General features: G+C 36.8%; 2 long non-coding RNA genes across 9 annotated transcripts in view; one reads left to right on the top strand and one right to left on the bottom strand.

Moving 5' to 3' along the window:
* The window catches only part of LOC112658636 (uncharacterized), a 52,849-nt gene that overhangs the window by 19,879 nt on the left and 11,258 nt on the right, over positions 1–21,712 (bottom strand). For all 5 annotated transcript variants that reach the window (XR_007401246.1, XR_004804232.2, XR_003135843.3 and 2 more), the window contains one exon: positions 4,109–4,170. This is a non-coding gene — a long non-coding RNA (uncharacterized LOC112658636). The remainder of the gene's footprint in view (positions 1–4,108; positions 4,171–21,712) is intronic.
* The window catches only part of LOC125752239 (uncharacterized), a 49,402-nt gene that overhangs the window by 12,569 nt on the left and 15,121 nt on the right, over positions 1–21,712 (top strand). For 3 of the 4 annotated variants that reach the window (XR_007401242.1, XR_007401244.1, XR_007401245.1), the window contains exon 2: positions 79–168. The exons of the other annotated variant lie outside the window; for it this stretch is intronic. This is a non-coding gene — a long non-coding RNA (uncharacterized LOC125752239). The remainder of the gene's footprint in view (positions 1–78; positions 169–21,712) is intronic. 4 annotated transcript variants of the gene reach the window in all.

The raw sequence follows: 21,712 nt of genomic DNA on the forward strand, positions 1-21,712 counted from the left end.
TTTTGCATCTGTATTCATCAAGGATATTGAACTATAGTTTTCATTTCTTTTGGTGTCTTTGTCTAACTTTGATATCAGGTAATAGTGGCCTTCTGAAATGAATTTGGAAGTGTTTCCTCATCTTCAGTTTTTTGGAAGAGCTTGAGAAGGATCTGTGTTAATACTTCTGTAAGTATATGGGGGCATCTGGGTGGTACACTCTGTTGGGCGTCCGACTCTTGGTTTCAGCTTGGGTCGTGGTCTCAGGGTTGTGGTCTCAAGCTCATGATATTGAGTCCCACATTGGGCTCTATGTTTGGCACAGAGTCTGCTTGAGACTCTCCCCATCTCCTTCTGCCCTCCTCCCAGCTCTCTCTCCAAAGTAAATAAAAATTAATCTTTTTAAAAATACTTCTCTAAATATTTGGTAAAATTTACCAGTGAAGCCATCTGGCCTAATTTTTCTTTGCTGGAAGATTTTTTGATTATCTACTCAATCTCCACACTAATTATGAATTTGTGTAGGCTTCCTATTTCTTCATGATTCACTTTGGGTAGGTTATTTGTTTCTAGGAATTTATTCGTTTCCTTTTGGTTATCCAGTTTGTTGGTGTATAATTGTTCACGGTAGTCTTTTGTGATAGTTTTTATTTCTGTATCATCAGTCATGGTATCTATTCTTTCACTTCTCATTTTATTTATTTGCATATTTTTTCTCTTTTTCTTAGTATAGCTTAGCTTGCCAACTTTGTTTATTTTTAAAAGAACAACTCTTAGTTTTGTTGATTTTTCTCTACTCTCAGTTTTATGTATTTCTGCCCTAATCTTTGTTATTTCCTTCCTTCTTCCAACTTTGGCTTGGTTTGTTCTTCTTTTCCTAGCTCTTTAAAGTATAAAGTTAGCCAAGAGGAAGCCACTAAAACTGCCCTAACTACCAAAATGGTAAACTCAAAGTAATGTTGCACTACTGAAAGAGTAAAGGTAATACAGAATGTTATCATCAAACACTTCAAAGATTCCCTTGAAGAATGGTGATTTCCACAACATTTCCATTGAATTCATTTATTTTGCCTGTGCAGAATGCAGATGGAATTCAGGAAATGGTAGCACATTATTGTAATCAGGTGGTGACTCCAATTGCAGCTGGATTCTAAGGTATATTTTGTTATTGGAAAAAAGCAATATATATCTTGGCTCATGGTATACAGTCATTGAACTAGTTACCGCATCTTTTAAAAAATCTGTAACTGTTAGTAAATATCAGGGACTCTGCTTTTGGATGGCAGGGCCAATAGCACAACTTCAAAGTCCTACCTCAGAGCCATGCCAAGTCTCTAATGCTGTGCCATAATCTACTCCTTGGGAACCTCAGTCACTTCATAACACATATTATCACATAGTTTCATTACACTGGTATCATGAACCAGTTGGTGAGCAGGAAATAACAACTACCCTAAAAAAAAACTGTTAATACACATACATGTCAAAGAGTATAAAATAAATCCCTAAAAATATAGGGGCCTGCCACCTCTGTGAAATCTCTAGAGATCCCCTGGTTTAGGACATGTTGACATGTCTTTTCCAAAGTGAAGGAAAATTGCTGCATCTGGACCTCCTAATAAAGTGACACAATGTCTAGTGGGTCTCTTCAGGTTTTAGAAATAAAATATACAGCATTTGGGTGTACAACTATAATCCAATTAACCTAAAAACTAGAAAATTTTAGTGCAGTTGAAAAAGGAAAGCTTCTGCTAAAGATCTAAATTTCTATGGAAGCTTCCCTAATCCATGAGCTGTGTATTGGTCAGGGTTCAATCAGAGAAGCAGAATACTAGTATATACATACATACATTCATGTATGTATTTTTCAATATAAATGATATATATACCCAAGGGATAAAACTCTAAAGCTTCTAGAAAAAAGCATAGAAAATCCTGTGACCTTAGAGATGGCAAATATTTCATAGAAAGACAAAAAAAAAATCATAAAATATATTCCATTGAAATTCAAAGCGTCTATGCATCAAAAGATATCATTAAGATGATTAAAAAGCAAGCCACCACTGGGAGAAAATATTTGCAATACAAATATCTCACCAAAGATTCATACCCAGAATGTATGAAGAATTCCTACTACACAGTAATAGAAAAACAAAACCTTTTTTTAAAAACTGAAAAAGACACTTCACAAAACAAATTATGTGATTATAGTTATACAAGTAGCCAATACACATGTGAAAAGATGCTAAACATTGTTAGTCATCAGAGAAATGCAAATGAAAACTACAATGAGATACCAATTTACACTAACTGGAATAGCTGAAATTAAAAAGATGGACAACATTTGTTACAAATACAACTCTTCTACATTGCTGCCAGGAATATATTAAGATAAAACTTCTTTGGAAAACAATTTGGTAGTTTAAACACATATCGTATAACAGTAATTCAGCTCCTCGGTATTTACACTAAGGATATGAAAATATATTCATTAAAAAACCTGTATAAGAATTCTCATAGCAACTCTTTCATAATAGTCAAAACCAAATCAAACCAAACAAACAAACAAAAAGCAATTAAGGAAGTTAATGTCTAAATTATAATGCGGTATATCCATACAATGAAATTCTACTCAACAACAACAAAAATGAAGTACTGTCTATCAGTTAGGTGGTGCTCTGTAACAAATCATCTCAAAATGTAGTAACTTTGAAACAACAAAAATTATTATATCTCACAGTTTTGTAGGTTCACAGAGTGATTCTTCTGCTGGTCTTGCCTAGGCTCACTCTTGCATCTCTTGGAGATCCAAGATAACTCCACCCACATGTCTGAGGTGAGGCCTTGATGTTGGCTGTGGACTAAAGGCTTCTTAGCACTACTCCCTGGGGCCACTTTTATCCAGATGATCTTATCCTCTAGGGTTTCTCTTTCTCTTTCTGTGTTCTCTCTCTCTCTGTTTCATCAAGACAGCCTAGACTTCTTTATATGGATGTAGGGTTCCAAAATTTAAAATGGAAGCTATCAGCTTTCTTAAGGCTTGGAGTCAGAGGTCAAAGTCAAAAGTCAAGAACTCAAAAGATATCACTTTCAATCAAGTCATAAAAGCAGCCCAGTTTTCATGAGGTTGGAAATAGACCCTATCTCTCAATGGGAAGAGTCCCAATGTTACATTGCAAAGAGACAAGGTAACAGAAAAATGTGATTCAGTGAGAGGGTATTTTCACGAATATAATATCATATACGTACAACAACATAGATTAATCTCTAAACAATACTTTGAAAGAAGCCATTCACAACAGAGTAAATAGTATATTATTCCATTTATATAAAATTCTAGAACAGGGAAAATTGAGCAACGGGATAGAAATCTGAATACCAGTTGCATCTGGTCATGGGGATAGGAGTCAAAAGGTTGACTGCAAACTGGAACAAGGAAGTTTTCTGTCGTGATTGAAATGTGCTATGAACTTTAGGTTATCTTCATTGATTTTAGTTTTTCATGTGAAATCAGCATGTCATACAAATCTATCTTCCTTGCTCATATAATTCATTCCTCTCCATTAATTAGATAACCAAATAACTGAATATCCTATATATTACTCCTATCAGAAATTTACCTCTTAGTGAATTACAGCTTTTATTGTGCTCTAAAAATTTTTCGTTACAATTTGCTTCTCAGTACCCAAAAATGTCTATTTATTTCCTTGTTCCTCCATATTGCTTTTCTTGTAGCTTATCAACTTTTGAGCACAAAATCTATAGAAAAAGTGAGAAATGACTTAAAGAGGGTTTTCCCCCAAATTTTGATGTAGCTAGAGGAAATAAGTTAATAAGGAAATCTGTGTTTGTACATAATTCAAAAGAACAGAAATCTGTTTTTTTTCTCCTCTTACCACCAAACAAAAAAAATATAACTTTTATAATGGGGCATTATATATATTTATATTTATATTTATATTTATATTTATATTTATATTTATATTATTTATATTTATATGTGTAAAAGTAAATAGACCAGTATAGTGATCCCATTATCTAACCCTAGCAAACATAAACAGGCCAGTCTTGCCCCATCTGTATACCTAAATCCAATGCTATTAGGGATGGACCATCTTGTTATACTTACTCTTCAAAGATTATCTAAGACAGCCATGTGTGTTTTTAATTTACTCCATTAACTAGATGAACCTGAAAATAAATCAAAACTTTTGTTAAAATACCAAAGTAATTAATAACTTTTGGTCCTGAGAGGCAATTTTTTATCTGATGAGAGGCAAAGAAAAAACAGTACGTTACATTCGTATTATATTTAAAGAGTTCCCATAGCTCTCAGTCTCATAACTGCTACGTTGCCATACAACTGATGGCAAATGTTTTTCAAATGACATATTGCAATTGTCCAGCACATATTTTATCAGTAGAAGGAACTCACAAATAGAAGATTTTCGTTGGGAAAAAAAAAAAAAAAGCTTAGAACTCATAAGATTTCCTTTTGTAACACTTTTGCATCATAATTACAAGTGATCAGAACATGTGTATCCAGTGTAGAATCTCAGTGAAGTAGTATGTGGTGTCTGATGGACCTAACAATTCATTTCATACATATTCGCTCATCATTTCAATTATCTTTTGTAAAATGGATAAAAAGTCATACTTTTTCATTTTGACATTTTTCAAGTCCTTGTATACCAATGGATTAAATTCAATAATTAGATGATTTCCATAAAATCTCCATTATTTGAGAACCTCACTTTCTATTGTGACCTCTGTGTGGCAAAATTTTTTCACTTAAAATATAACAACTACATTTTAGCACTCTAGAAATAATATTGAATTGTCTTTGTTCTTCAAGACACTGGTCCAGTATGTTTTGTTTGACTGGCATATAAAACAAATAAATACAGCTTCCTTATATCCTGTGTAATCTTCCTGACTTGAGCATTCTCAATATGGTCATTCAGCCTGAGCACTTGTCTTACCTGAGTTCCATCTATCTGATTGAAAACAGTTTACAAACAATTAGTGCAACCTTCAGTGTTGGTCTAGGCTAGTCAGCATCTCAAAATAATTGAACCATTTACTTTTTTCTTCTCAAAATATCTGTTTGAGGCTCTTTTTGTTTATTTTATATTCTGTTCAGTCCTTTATACATATTAGGGCCAGAATTTTAAAAAATAGTCATTAACTTAACGATGTTGAAATAACAGGATGAAAGAAGACATGATTCCTTTTTTTTTTTTTTTTTTTTTTTGAAGACATGATTCCTAATGAAATCAACTTCTTCATCAAAATGGAGCTGCTGTTGACCATCTGGAATGTTTTGTTGAATTTATAATTTCCTTTTACTTTCCTTCACCCTTTTTTTTTTCTCCCTCTAGAAGTAGTCTAGTTCTCATAAACATATTTATTGTTTCTGTTGTCATTTTTATTTGTTTGTTTGGGCTATTTTGATCCTTTTCCTTATCTTCATGATTTTGTTCACAAGAGACTTCAGTTTCCCTGTGTTGTATTAAGAGAAATTGGACATTGTAAAGCTACTGCTGTCTTCTTTTTCCAGAATAGGTTTTTGGCTTCTAGTTGAATACTTCTTTTTATCTTATTTAAATTTCAATATATTCAATAATTCAGAAAAAAATGTACAAAATTAATCTGAATTTAAGATATGCAAAAGTACAATTAAAATGCATATCTGAAATTGTTCCTACATTGTATAGAACTACATAAATTGGGAATGAAATCACTCCTGAAATCACTCCTACCATGTATATTAACTTGTTGATGGATACGTGTAGGAATTTTTATCTTTGGAACACTACTTTCTTCAAGTCATTTTACTGCATTTGGGGCAATTTTGTGTGTTGTTTCACCATACCAGTGTCAATCTTATATATTTTTTTCATCCAGAACTACTGTCAGGACAAGATGCATTTGACAGGCTAATGTATGATTGTATACATTGGGATGCATAAAACGTAACCTCACACACAGACATTCTGAATGCATGTGGTACTGCTATGGTTTTGCTCTATAAACCCAAGCATTCTAATAAACTCTCTCTTGAATAATTCCCATCAAAAAATATATAAAGTATTTAAAATTATATATTCTGAATTATTTAGTTTATCCGTAACAAAACTTCCATCTTATGTACATATTGTAAAGACCAAATCTTCCACTAACAATTTTGCATGTCTGATCATCGGAAGAAATTTCAGTAGACTAGCTTCAGGTTCATGCATTCCAAACCTTGCTTCTCCTGCATGGCCCTCATATCTAGGGCTGAGTAGATAGGGAATGTTCGTATTGCAGCATAATCTGTGGTCCTACACTTATGAGTTGGATGAGTCAGCACTGGCCACAATAGTGGTTGGTATTCCTGAAAGTCATTCCTATACCTGGACACCTAGCAATAAAAAACAATATGAAGTTTTGTTGAGTTATTTAAATATGCCCCAAAAGTAAATGCTTCCTCAGCTTAACTCCCTTTATTTGTCTCTCAAAACCCATGCCATTCTAAAACCTGATACCTTCAGGCAAGTCTAACAAGAGCAAAAAATGGAATGGAAAGGAACAATTGTGTTAACTAGTGAAAGTATCTTACTTTGGCAAATTTTACAAAAACATACGACATATCTAATCTCTCTCTCAGGCCCTAGAAGTCGTCCATGAAAGTGAGGGACTCTGACGTATCATTACTTTTATAGTCAATCTGCTTCTGATGACCACTAGCAAGATACATCCCAGTAAATTATAGTTTATTGATTACTCTTGACATATTGCTGATGATAATATGCAACAAAGAAAAATCAGGTAGAATTAATAAATTACTTAGCTATTATACAATTTAATAGTTATATATAAATTAATTATATAATATTTACATATTTAATAATTAAACAACAGTAGCTCACACATGTATAGCACTTACTATGCAGCAGGTACTTTTCCAAGGTTGTTTGATCTTCACACCAGCACTATGAGGTACTTAGAGGTCTTAGAGGATCTAAGAAAATCTTTATGCAGAATTCTAAGACAGAAATCCAAATGTCTCTTTTTGGCCAGGCAGGTAGGATAAAGGGGAGAAGCCATGGGTGTAATGGCACTAGGCATTTATCTACTCCCTCACCCCTGGGAAGACTATTGAAATGGAGAGCTAGGTGCCATATTAGGATCACTGTTTACATCCAGGGGCTTGTGGCTCTGCAGAAATACTAGCCCAGATTTTCTTATTTTAAAGAGAAATAGAAATAGGAATTGTGTGTGTGTGTGTGTGTGTGTGTAATCTCCTAATTCAAGATATTGAGTTTATGTTTAAAAAGAAGAACAACTTGTGGGCCAACAAAAGAACTTATGGTTCTCTACCTTCTCTAAGACAGGGCTGTTCAGCCACAACATTCTTTGCAAAATCTCAGAGTATAATTTGTATTTCTACATTCCATTTTCCATGTCCATTCAAAATTTTTGTAATTTGCTGCTTCAGCTGGTAGCACATTCCCTAGCATGATGCTTGTCCCAGAGGAGGTGCTTAGTATATACCTGTGGTTGAATACATGAAGTCAGGTTTGTCATATTCCCTGTGTTAGAAGCAAAGCTTCAGCTCTATAATCAAGATGCTTGCAGGGGCTGACATGAGAAAAGGTAACCAGAGAACAACATTTAACTGTTTACTACAGGTGATAATTTAAGTGGGGTAATCTATATTTAAATGTATATTAATTTTTCTCCTGGTTACTCTTTGTTGGTCAAGTATCAGATTAACCTAGGAGTAAAGAAATATAGAGACAGACATAAAGTACTGATCAAAGTCTTAATTAACAGTTACAAATATTTCAAGCTCCCAAGGCACATGTCCCACTTTAATCTCAGCTGTATGAAATTTGTAATTGCTCTCTAAAAGCACAAAGTCAGCTAATTCAACGACCTTTGCTCCAGGTATCTTGCAGCCCCCAAAGCTGCACTGTTAGCAGGAAATCTCAAAACCTCAGAAATGTAGCTCTAGTACTCATGTTATAAGACAGTATAAATTCCCATAAGTGCAGTAAACTCACACTTTATTTATACTGTTATAAGACAGTATAAATTCTCATAAGTGCTTTCCATTAACTTCATTTTATCTATTTTATTTTTCTATTAAATTGGTATTTATATGTCTCATACTTCCAGTGACCAAAGGCTCATGTCAATGATTGAAATTGTTATTTCCAGAAATCCGAGTAAGATGGTTTGACTAACATCTGCCTGTTCTGATTTTTGTGCTCTGTGGATCTGTCTGTCTGTGCATATCACTGGAATTTGTAAATATCTTGTCTAAAGCTGTTCTTTTAAACAAGAAAGACAGGGGGAGGCTCACCTTCTTTCTATCCCCTCTCTCCTGTGCCCAGTGGCCTTGGTCTCTGCTGTTGTCATTTACAATTCAGTCTGTTTTATTTCTTTAATCCAAGCATGTGATTAGGCCCTTCTGGAGCTTTGCCAGACAACTCAGGAGTTTCAGGCCTCCAGTGTCTATCCCCCAAGGCAGCAAACTCAATCTATTTAGAGAGCTGTTAATTAAGTGAATTATGTTTGGTCAGGTATTTAGGAGCAAAGAAAATCAGAATAGAAATGATAACTGTGCCCTTACAAAAAGACTGAGTAAGCTATATGCAAATTAAAAAAAAAAAAGCAACCCAACCAAAAGAATCCCTCTACAAGGGTTTTTCCTGTAGTCTAGTTTAATTTCTTTCCCTAACCATTTGAGAGAAATACACTTGCTCTTTAGTGACATCATCCTCATCCCAAATATGCTTGTAAATTTGGGCAAAATGCAAAGAAGAACTGAGGGGAATGTAAATACTGTATGTTCTCTCTACAGAATTGTTCCGGGAAATGCCATTCACTTAGAAACCGAGTTCTAGGCAGTATGTCTGCCATCTGTAGTCCAGATGATGGTGATTGTGGCGATGAATTAAACATTTAGAAATAAACCCTAATGGTTGTTACTGTTTTCAAGGATAAGGCAACTGAAATATTGTTTCATTACTCATAATGCACAAAATAGCTAGAATTTGTTTATGTGTCATGTATTCATAACTTCGAGAATATATTTAAGAAGACACAGTGACTGTGGCTTTTTGAGTGTATTGGCACAATCTACCCAGAGGCTATGGTGCGTGCATAATGTGCTAGGACATGAGGACACTGCCAGAAGCTTGAAAGCATTATTATCATCATTATTACTACTCTTTAATGAGGAATCATGCTCAAAGATTGATTGTTTCCTATATTGCCGCACACTAGTGAGCATGACTCCACACCTATCAATCGGTTCATCGTGAATACTCCCATCCCTGCAGCTATGAAAGGACATTTGTAAAACTGTTCATGATTTTTTCCTGAGTAAGATGCAAAGAAAACAAAATGGGTATGTTTCTTCAGCACAACCCTTCAAGAACAGGCAAGCTAAAATGGACATATAAAAGAAAAGGGTAATGAAAATATTCAATATATTCATAAGATATTCAAAATCAAGGCCCATAGAAGGCTGTCATGGGTTTTGTTTTGTTTTGTTTTTAATGTGATTAAAAAAAAAATAAAAGCAAATTTTACTTGGCTGGTGGGGTGGTAGGAGTAAGTAATGGTGGTGGAATCATCACCTTTCCTCCGAAAATCAACACTCAATTCTGATACGAAGTGAGATTTTAAAGGTTGTTTGTACATTCTACAAGGTTAAAAAGGAGACATACAGTCCAGAAAATACAGTTGGATAGAAAATGAGTGGCTGATGTCAAGCAGGATTCGGGAGGTGGTGAGGTACAGAAATGCCCTGTGGTGCCAAGTGCAAAAATAGTTGAAGCAGGCTACTCACCTAAAACTTAAGATACTTAGTAAAAGACTCTAGGTTTTGAAAAGTTAAAGAATGTCCTAATCTTCTTTCAAGTCTGTCTATTCTTTTTTACATTCTGTGTACTTCTCTACCAATAACCGAAGCAACTAGTTGTTTCAATCAAAGAGCAGATGTTTGGGGTTGAAAATGCTGGCAAGGGAGTAGCTGAAGTGATCCCGAGTGGGTTCAGGGATGGATGGGGACGGTTTGGGTACCAAAAGCAGCTTGAGAAGAGTCCTATCCAGTGGTTTCTGAAACCAGCCCCCACAGTCTCATGAAACAAAATTATCAAATTATCAGGGATTTTGCGAGCCAGCTATTACGTGTGGCAAGTTATTGAAAATTATATTAAACTTGAAATTAAATAAATTATATTAAAAACAAAGATGATAAACACTCAAATCCCTCCAATTCTTAATTATTTCACAGCATTTTACTACTATCTGTGCTTTTGAGGTGATTTTGTTACATCCGAGCTGTGTGATAGAAATACCATGCTACTAATGCTGCACTAAACAATAACTAGCTGGTAGCTTGAAATCTGCTACCCAGATCAACATTTCCTGGGACATTCACTGGTCCTCACTGCAGCATACCATCTCCAAGACAGGGCCTGGTCTTTGCGTCAGACCTAACTCTAGAGGCAAAATAGAATCCCGTTAGATGCAAGAAATCTATAAATGTAGAAAAGAAAGTACCAAAACCAACATTTCTCTGATATTGCTTGTCTATAATTTTTGAATGTTCAGCCATTCACTTAATGGTAGTTATTGAGCACTTTCTATCATCATGCTAGGCTTTCTAGATACAATGAAGAGATGTGATACCATCCCTCAGGGAACCCATGGCCCAAAATGCCACAGAGGAGTAGAGACATGATAGAGATTGGTATGGGAGGGAAACACAAGGTGCATGGAAGTACAGAAAGGGAAACCTGGTAAGACAGGTGTGGCACAAACAACGTAAACAAAGCAACACTTGGTGCTTGGCTCTTCGGGAATCTTACAGGAAGACAGCATAAAACTGTGCACTGTCCCTTGAATCTTCCCATGGCTCTGAGGAGCATGGCTTGTTCTCTAGGAGAGGCCTGCATGCAGCTGCAGCTGGGTGAAGTTGGGGAGGAGCAAGCGTCACCTACCAATGACAGAACAATGGAATTGGAAGGCTTTCCGGCCTGAGGAATGGCCTTGTTCATGAGAAGAGTAGCCTGGTAATAGAAGTTTGTCCATTCCAGGTGGTAGCTTTGCATTCCTTCTCATTCACCCAGGCTGGGGGTGTTTGAGGGAAGATAGGAAATTCTTAGAAAAAGGAGGCCTGATCTGAATTTTGAAGGGTATAAAGATGGAAGAAGAGACCAGATGAAAAATCACATCAGTGACAACCACCCTGACGTCATGGTTAATTCTCATCTGAAAGAGGGTTATTTCTGAAATTCTTAGAAATAAACTTGGAAGGTAAAAAGAGAGAGGAGATAAGAGTGTGGGAAAGGGATGAGAAGTATTGCCACTGAATTGCTGTTAAGATTTTCAGTTGGTCCCTGAGATTGGGCCAGGAGCTCTGAAATAATGATTAAATTCTCATCCAGTTCCTGGACAAATACTTCTAATATCAGGCAACTGAGAAGTAAATTGAAATGACACTATTAGAAATAAGTGTCTATGTATAATAATTTTCAGTCTCTTTGCCTGAAAGAAGAGATTTCATCATCTGTATTCATTGCTTTTGAAACTGCTAAACTGAATCCTATATTTCTTCATGTTAAATTGAAGCCTATAGTTATCAAAATGCTGACAAGTTGAGTTATTGGTTATTCTCAGGGCCCATGCAAAGACTTTACCATTAATAACATTCACTGTGTACATTGATAGAAGAGACTTATTTAGAGCTACTAAATGTGTTATTACAACTTATTCTGTATGCCCTAAGAAGTCATTTTTGACTTATGGAGGAAAAGAAGGATATTTGCAGGGGGCTGACAAATGATAAAATACCACTGCCAATAAAAGAGGGGGAAATGTAGCAACGCAATTCTACAATAACTCAGTTAAAATCTGCTACTCTCTCTTTTTTTTTCAGCAACGTTTACCATGCTCATCTCACAAAAAATAAGGGGTGAAACCAGAAAAGGAGAACCCAGATGGAGAAATATGTTTCAAATGCTGATTTATCATGTGAACTTAAAAATTCCTGTAAAGAAAAAAAAATTACCTATTTATTTCACACTAAAAATGTCCCAAATTACAAGCCTGTCATGTGCTTTTAAGAAAAAAAAAATAAGAAGAAGGAAGTGTTTTAAAAAGTTCTAATTTATCATATAAAAGGAGTGGATCAAGGGTAAATATGGTGCTTCTACTATGGATATGGGAAGACTTATTTGGTAAAAAAACAAAAAAAAAAAACTTTAATTTTCCTTTTTAGGATATGGTTACCCGTGTAAGTACCTCTCAAACTTTTGTGTATATCAACCCATGAACTATATTGAGAAGTTCCATATGGACCATTTTGAACCCATGCCTTTAGATGTGATGCTATACAGACAACATCTGTAACTATAATGCCATATATATATATGTAATATATATATATATATATATGTAATAACTATATTCCACAGCCCCACAGCACAAAAACATACATGCACAATCCAAGAATGAACTGGGGAAATGATGACACATTTAGCGCCACTTATCCATGCTATTGATTTATATTTATTCTATTGATTCATTAGTTGATTATGCTGCATAGTTCCTCCATCCCAAATACTATGCTAGGCAGCATAATAGACACAGAAAAAATACCTAATTCCTCTCCTAAGGAAGGTATCTTCTAGAAAATGGAGAAGGGCATAAAAAAAATCACAATATAATAAATAATTTTTGTCAAAAAGGCATGGAGGACAGTACTACAGAATTGCCCAGAATGGAGGAATTCACTTTGCTCAGACCCAGGGAAGGCTTCACAAAGAAACTGACACTTAAAGTAATAGGATTTTGCCAGACAGGGTAAGAGGAAATGTCTGAAATTAATAAATTAATTCTAAAAAATAAACACTACAGAAACATGATCAAAAGATTTCTTGAATATCAGTACACAGACCACATGAGAGACCTTTCTGAACTGTGGGCCATTTTCTGAGGTCTTGGGTTGTTTGTTGCCACAGCACAGCTAATTTTTATCCTTTCTAATACAGTTGTGTTATTGTCTTGTCGGTGCCATAGGGGCAGGTCATGGTACATGTAGGTGGTGAGAACTCAGTTTCCCTGAAAAGAGCAGATGCTCTCAGAATGATCAGGCCTGACATAAGAAATAAGGATTTTGTAGGCAAGTTGGGAGAGAGAAAATGTTCCTTTCCATTGGGGCCATTGGTCTAGGGCAAGTAGATTCCTCTAGCATTTCTGATGCTGGGAGTAAGTGTAAGGGGTGGTGAGTGCATGGAAGCTTCCATCTCCTCAGAAGAGATGGAGGGAGCCAGTAGCTCCTGTAACAGGCTTGTGCCTGGTCAGCAACGTAGTTCTCGGGGTTGCATCTCGATAAAGATGCATTTTCCCAAAATCCTTTTCCCCAAATCCTCAATAAAGCCTTGCTTAAAGGTAGAGGTTGGTCTCAGGTGTGTTGTAAGCAATTAGGGAAAGCTCTCCCTTGTTTCCATCACATCAGTAAAGGAGAGAGCAGCGCCCCTGTCCCAGGAGGTCACAAGTGAAGAACCACCCCGCCCAGCTGAGGATCGGAGAACAGGGAGTAAGAAGAAAGTCTTACCAGCAGCGTAGTAATTGACTGGGTTTACTTCTTTCCTGTCAGAAGCACAGGTAAAACAAAGGTGCTGAGCTCTAAAAATAGCCTCTGTCACTGGCCTACCTTCCGATCTCCGTGAGTTGCAAGCTGCAATTTCATGGTGCAAATGGACATTTTCCATGAGGGTTACCAAGTAGGAAACGTGTCATTCTGTCTTCCCTGTTATCAGCTCCCGTGCGGTAACATCATGGTGCAGTAACAAATAAGAATCTCAGTGGCATAAAATAAGAAAGATTTATTCCGTGTTTATCTATGCACTTAATGAACGTCAGCTGTATCCTCTGCTCAAAGTCATGCTCTTTCCAGGACTCGGGCTGAGGGGGCAGCCTTCTTCTGACATGTGGCCAGTCACTGGCAGAGGGAAACAGGGCAACGCAAAGCCTTCACCGGCCTTAAAGCTTCCACCCAGAAGTGATGGATGTTACTTCCATTGACCCAGTGCAAGTTCCACACACAGGGAAAGGCAGGGAGTTGGAATGAGTATGGAGCCTGATGGGTCCTCCACACCCCATACCTTTCCTAAGAGATCCCTTGAGGCCCTTGCTGAAGAGTATGTTGTTTTAATAGAACAAATAATAATCAAATTTTTGAATGCACTGAATAGGCTGTTCTCTTTCCTGACAAGAGAAATTGTGTAAAGTGGGTTTGGTTATAGGTAGAGAAGATGAAAAAAGAGGCCAAAGAGTAAGTGGAGAGTAGATGATAAGTGAAGTAGAAGAAGAAGATAGAGAAATAAGAGAAATGAAGGAGAGAAGGAGCATCAAGACAGTGAGCATCCCCCACTCCTGACCAAAATGGCTTTGCTACAAACTTCTACTTCTCCAGTTCTCCACTGTTGTTCACTTCTTGAGGTTCTAACTAGTTAATCAAACAAAGGAAGACCCTTAAAAAAAAAAAAAGATGCAGAAAGGAAGGCAGGAGGAAGTGAGAAAAATCAAAGACATAGGAGTCTGGGCTACCAAAGAAGGATAAATGGGGGGGGGGGGGGAAGCCAGGAACAATAAGGAACTAAAGAAAATGGCGCCATTCATGAGGAGTCTAAAATTGGAATGCCACTTTAGCTGGGGGAGATGCTGCAGATGAGATGATACAGCTTGTTATCACAGCCCTTGAAATATCAGATTTTGTCCTTGCTGCATTCTCTCTGATAATGTTTGCAAAGCTCACACTCGAGATCATATATGTGACCCAGGGAAGAAGATTGGCATTTGGGAACTGATTATCTCAGAATAAATACACTGGGCCCTTTGTGTCATGACTTGAGGCGTGGCCTGCCCGGAAACAGGGCCTGGCTGGTCAAGCTTCTGGGTTCAGCCTTTTCCCACCCATCTTTAAACACACCCTGTTTCACCACTTCCCCACAGCCCATGACTCTGAGCCTACTTGGTAAAGGTGATATGACTGTGTTCCAAAGAACACCTTGCTCTGACCCATGAGAATTTTGTGGGTTTTTTTTTTTTAAGTTTTAAATTTTTTGTAGCTCCATAAACCTGATGCTAAAAATATCATTTAAATGTAACCAGAGCTGCTTTCAGTAGCACTTTGCTAGCGGAGACTATCAGACTATCAGCCATCTTTTTAAATGTTAGACTGTCTTTTCACATAAAAACCATGAAATTGTTTAATTGAAATCCACCGTGAGAGAGCTTCTGAATCCTCAAAGAGATGATGTGTAATGCCTGGAAGTAGCAAGCCACTCCCCAGTGTGCTGTTAGACCTTGAAATGGCAGTGGTCTCTGCTCACATTATAGCCCCTATTTATCATTTTTTCATGACTTAATTGTGGAACTGTTTTTTTTTTCTTTTTATTTATGTGAAGTAGAAATAGTTTTCCAAAGAGAATTCACTCACTATTTGTTACTAAGCAAGAAACCTTTGAGTGCAGCAAATGGCTTAAATTCCCTTTGAGTGTTCTGTTGAGTATCTCCCTCCTTTTCTGAAATTAATGCTTCCCTTTTCTTCCTCTATCTACAAGTATATTATTTCCTCAGAAGCTGTCATATTTTACACAGGGCAGCCAGAAGCCTTATCAATGTCTCCATGTGAAAAAAAAAAAGTGTGTGTGTGAAATGTGGAGGTGTTCATTCATAGATACAAAGGACAGATTGGTGGTTGCCAGATATCGGGGATTGGGAGGTGAAATGGGTGAAGGGAGTCAAGGGTTCAGATTTCTTAGTTGTAAAATAAGTCATGCAGATGTATGTGCAGCATGGTGACTAGTTAATAATACTGTATTGCATATTTGAAAGTTGCTAAGACGGTAGGTCTTAGAAGTTCTTATACAAGAAAAAATTATTTTCCTAACTATGTATAGTGATAGATGTTAACAAGACTTAATGGGGTGATCACTTCACAATATATACAAATATCGTATCCTTACATTGCACACCTGAAACTATTATAAAGTTTTATGTCAATTATACCTCAATTTTAAAATCTGCTCAGCCCAGTGGGCACCCAGCTTGACAAGCCCCAGTGTCTAAGAGAAGCAAAGGTCATTTCTTACTCTAGGAAGACCCCTATCCCAGGCTATATGTCTTGGTGAGCAGAGTATGAGCACTTCATTTTAATCCCCATATGCCCTTTGGGTAGGCACCTTTGTGAAACATACAAACTGCACAATTGTACGTGTCAACTCTCACAGGTTCATACATGATATGGCTGGTCCAGAGGAGGCTATGTAAGCCAGACCAATCAGTGCCCTTCTTTGGATTTTTTTCGAACTAGACCCAAGAAAGTCAGACTCTCTGTTGGTGAATTCAAAAGATGAATTGCATGGGCTCTCAGTGACTGAGATTTCTACCATTTGAAGAAAAAAAAATCTATTGGTAGTGAAAAAGAATGATGCCAACATGCACAAAAAAATAAGAACAAGAGGTAGCAAAAGCAGCATCCTGCCCTTCTCATGGGTGAGTGGTTTGGCTGTTCAGCCCTTCCTCGGATTTGATGATATACAAGTCTCTAGACCTCAGTTTTCACATCTGTAAAATGGGAACTTTAGTATTTTCTATTTCATAGATTTGTTGAAAAGGAAACTGCATTTAAGTATTTGGGATAGTGGGACATCTGGATGGCTCAGTCAGTTAACTATCTGCTTTCAGCTTCTCTTTCTTTCTTTTCCTTCTTTTTTTTTTTTTTTTTTGTAAAGAACAGAAATTTATTTCCCACAGTTCGAGAAGCTGGGAAGTCAGATATCAAACACTGGCAGCACTAGGCTGCTGGTGAGAAGTTCTTTCCTAGATGGGTGCCTTTTTTCAGCTTCTCTTTCCCCTGCTCCCCCAGCCTGTGTGTTCTCTCTCTTTCTCTGTGTCAAATGAATAAATAAAATCTTTTTTAAAAAAGTATTTGGGATAGAGTCTGGCACCTAGTGCTCAATACAAGTTTGATATGATTATTATTCTTTTATTATCTTCAGTGTCAGAATGGTGCTTGACATAGGATAGAACTAGTAAGAGTTGCAAAGGATAGAAAATCTAATTTTAGCCCTAATTCCATAACTAAATTTACTCTTTGATCTTGGGTAAGATGTTTTTTGGAACCTCAATTTTCTCATCTATAAATGGGAAAAATAATTTTTTGCAGGTTAATTGAAAGATAACATGAAATAGTGTATATGAGCAAGTTTTACAAACTCTAAAACTCTACCCAATTATAAAAGATAAAAGAGTAGAGAGATGAATCTAAGTTTACTTCTTTTCAAAGATACTGAGATATCAACATTTTAATAACTAAAAAAGAAGTGAGAATTTGAAAGCTGACATTCATCTATTGGATACAATAGGTAGTATATGTCCTAAAAATAGAAATTTTTTTCTCCATTGGAATCAATAAAACTTTTAATTTTGATTCAAAAAAATTGTCCTTTAAACATTTTTACTTTCCTTGAATTAGCCCACATGCAAAAATTTTGCTTTCCCTTCATGATAGCCTGTCTGAGGATTTTGAGAATACCCTAAGCTCAGCCTGGGAAAACAGCAATTTTAAAATTACAAATCAAATTTTGGCATGATGTTTAAAACATTAGCCTGCACACAACAGAGGAAGCCTCAGATCAAACCATCTGTTTTCTTCCCATGCTACTATTTGATAAGTGGAGATTTCAAAAATAAAACTGAACACAATCATCTCTGGACTGTTTCAGTGAAAGAGTAGCCTGACCCCCCCCCCCAAAAAAAAATCTAATGCTTTTTCTAGCAAGTTTGCAGATATTATTGAAGAAGATGTTCAGCAGAATAAATTCAAGTTAAGGAATAAAAATGTGAAACAAATTTTGAGATTAGACAAGTAGAACATAGCACCACAACATCCCTTTTCTCTTTTAATTTAGAACATCACCATCTGTTCTCTGTCACATCTCCCTCGCCTCTTAACCTGAACATTTGCAAAGAAGGAACTAGAAGGTGGAGGGGATCAGAGAAAGCCCAGGTATCTGACTCAGACATTTTCAAGCCTGGCCACAGACCTATCGAGTAGCTCCTTGGTGATGTGGTCCTAGGTTGTGGCAGACACTACTGACTGCCTTTCCAGTAACACTTTCCCTTGCTCCGTTGCTAACAAAATCTCAATTTTTCTCAGTCCTCAATAGGGAATAATTCATGATTGGTCTCTGTCAACTCCTTGGCACTACGGGTGGTGGAATGACACAGTTATGCCCAATGTGATGTAAGTGGAGTCTGCTGGGGGGCTCTGAGATAATTTCCCACCAGACAAAAGAGGAAAGGCCCATGAGCCCACCTTTTTAGTGTTTGAACACTTACCTGGAGATACTATGCCTGGAGCTGCTGCGGACCTCTAGGAAGCTATGATGGGAAGACAAGCCCATCAGAGAGACTGACTCAGTGGCTTGGCCATGCTGAACTGATGACCCACTCCTGAAACTCCCACCTCTAGACTTCTTGAGATATGGGTAATTAAATGACTTTATTAGATAAAATACTGTTAGGTGATTTGTTACTTGTAAGGAAAATCCCCCTCATAATGGGGTCTTCCACAAAAAACTTCACCCCCTATCTTTCCTCTCTTCTGCCCCATAATATCTGGACAAAAAAATGATGCTACTCATTTAGAACTACAGAATATCAGAATTGAAAGGCACTCTACATTTCCAATTAGCATGATAAAATAGGAAATTCAGAAGTGATCACCTTGTTTAAAGAGTTGTGCCATGCTAGAGCAAATGCCTATTGGAAAGGAGAAACATGCATAAGACACCTGTGCTATGAAGTGAATGACTATAACAAAATGATTTCTTAGGAGCAGATTTGTCTGTAGGCAGAGAACAGTAAGCACTAGAAAAGTGTGAAGAGGTTAACTTTAAGAAACAGAAAAGGAAATCTGGAGGCTTCAAGATCAATGTCTTCTTCAATTTTTCTAAGGCCAGACCTTAAGTAAAATTTTCCACAAATGTCATGTGAGATGGAGAATGCATTTTTCCCAAGTTGCCTTCTAGAAATGCACAATAAGAAGTTCCTCCAGAAGGCATGAGAGCTCTGGCCACACCATGCCTGTGGCCGCTAGACCCTGCTCTGGTCATTGGCAATGGGGAGGTTACTAAATTCACATAACCCCTTGAAAGAGTTTTTTTTTTTTTTTTTAAAAAAAAAAAAAAGCTAAAATAAATATTACTAGGGTTATCAGAGAGCAGTTTCCAAAGCTGCAAATATTTTCTGAACTTGTGCAATCCAATTCTTCCACATCCAGATAGACCTGACACTCAAGTCATCTGAGGTGTTGACTATAAGATTTTTCTTAAAATGTTGACAAATCTAAAAAAATTCTTGACAAATCTTTTGTCTATTTTTTTGCCTCAAACCATTATAAAAATAAAGATTATTTTGATCAGAAAGAATATATTCTTTTAACTTAATTATGAAAATAATACGTGTTTATATCCATGTCAGTCCTCTATAGTGCACATCCCTAGCTCTATTTAACAAAGTACACAGAACATAGTAGATGCTCAGTAATTATGTATGGCATATGCATGAAGAAATGTAGAAAACTTAGGAATACATAAAGACAGAATTTTAAAGAAACTCTTATTCTGTATATTTACTTGTAGACAGTCAATTCTTGTTCCATAAATATGTTTTCTACATATATTTTAAATTGTCTATCTCTTTTTCTATAAAGAGGAAGCTGATTGTAGCTGTTGTTCCCTGAAAATGGTGGGCTTGCTAGTTGGAGATATTTATTCTCTACTATTATAAGGAACAGAAAGAATGTAAACTGCTCCCACAGGTTTACACATCTGATGAAGACAAATTTAATTTTTCTAACAGCCACTGCAAATTTCTCTACTCTGCTAGGTAGATCAGTCTAAGATATTTGGTAGAGTTTTATAGTTCAACTAGAACAATTCAAAAAGCTGATGTAACTGGTGTAAATAAATAATAAATGCTCTCCTTCATTCGCTATTACATGGGGTAAATGGAAGTCATAACATTTTTTTTTTTCTCACTTGAAGAGTGATTTATGCACTGATGCTACCAACCTTGTTCCAGGGGCTGTTGGAGTTGCACATGCAGCTCTGAAAGTAAATGAGGAGTCTGTCATGGAAACTGCTTAGGACTGTCCTCATTGGCAACATAATTTAGCAAATATGGTATTAATGCTGCTGTACTGATTCCAGGTTGGGAATACATGCCATTCCAGTAGATTATCTCCTGCAGCCCCTCTCAGTGGTTGGGGCTGGGATTTTTACTCAAGAAACACTACAAGTAAATAACTTAGAATTTAGTTTTAAGTTTCTTTGGGCAGACCATTATAAAATTTTATCACAATCATCAACAGGGAGCCACAAGGGGATATAATAAGACTTGAGTTCAAATTATAGTCAATTTCTGATCATGGATGCCACATTATTTGCTCTGATTTATCTTAACTGTTGGCAAATTGTCCTTGGGAAAAACAGGGAAATAAGGATAGTTTGTCCTAAGTTCCAGTTTTTCTATCTAGCATTCATTCAGTAAATATGTACTAAGCACATATTTGATGTCAAGTATCCTTTTAGTGAGGGGGACCCTGCAGATAACAAAGCAAAATTAAAAAACAAACAAAAAAACAAAGCAAAATCCTTGATCTCAGGGGTCTTTGTTGACTAAGCAGATACCATAAACAAGGCAACCAAAAAAATGCATAATATGATACTGGGTAACTATAAATGCTACAATGAAAAATAAAGGACGATGAGGGGATGAGAGTGATATTTCAGACAGGGTTCTCAAAGGGAGAGTAAAGCAGGAAAGCAGATAAACCAAGGACCCAGCCTTGGGCTGCTTAGGTTAAGGTTAAGGGAACAGCAAGAGCAAAGGACCTGAGGCAGGTCCATAAGCATATAAGAACCAGCAAGGAAGTAAAGGTTCAAGTCTGTGAATTGAGTTCAGTGAGATAGCCAGGGACACAATCATGCAGGGCTTAGGGGCCCAGAGAGGACTTTAAGGTTGGTTTTAAATGCCAGTGATATGCCAGTGATGTGACTAGAGGGTTATTGCAAGACAGTGACAAAATCCAATTTGCTTTTTAGTTTTTTAAAGATTTATTTATTTATTTGAAAGACAGAGAGAACATGAGCAGGAGGGAGAAAGGGAGAGGGAAAGAGAATCCCAAGCAGACTCCAAGCTGAGCACAGAGCCTGACATGCGGGCTCCATCTCATGACCCTGAGATCATGACCTGAGCCGAACCTAAGAATCAGTGTCTCAACTGACTGCACCACCCCGGTGCCCCAATCCAGTTTGCCTTTTAAAAGAATCCTCTGGGGCAGCCTGGGTGACTCAGCGGTTTAGCGCCGCCTAGGGCCCAGGGCGTGATCCTGGAGATCCTGGATGGAGTCCCATGTCAGGCTCCCTGCATGGAGCCTGCTTCTCCCTCTGCCTGTGTCTCTGCCTCTCTCTGTGTGTGTCTCTCATGAATAAATAAATAAAATCTATTTTAAAATAAATAAATAAATAAATAAATAAATAAATAAATAAATAAATAAAAGAATGCTCTGGCTGCAGTTTAGAAACTATACTGGGGATGGGGGAAAAGGAGAAGAGGCTAAAAATAGAAATAGAGAAACCAGTTAAGGGATTAT

This window comes from Canis lupus, chromosome 12, assembly GCF_003254725.2.
Source record: "Canis lupus dingo isolate Sandy chromosome 12, ASM325472v2, whole genome shotgun sequence".
Lineage (NCBI taxonomy): Eukaryota > Metazoa > Chordata > Mammalia > Carnivora > Canidae > Canis > Canis lupus.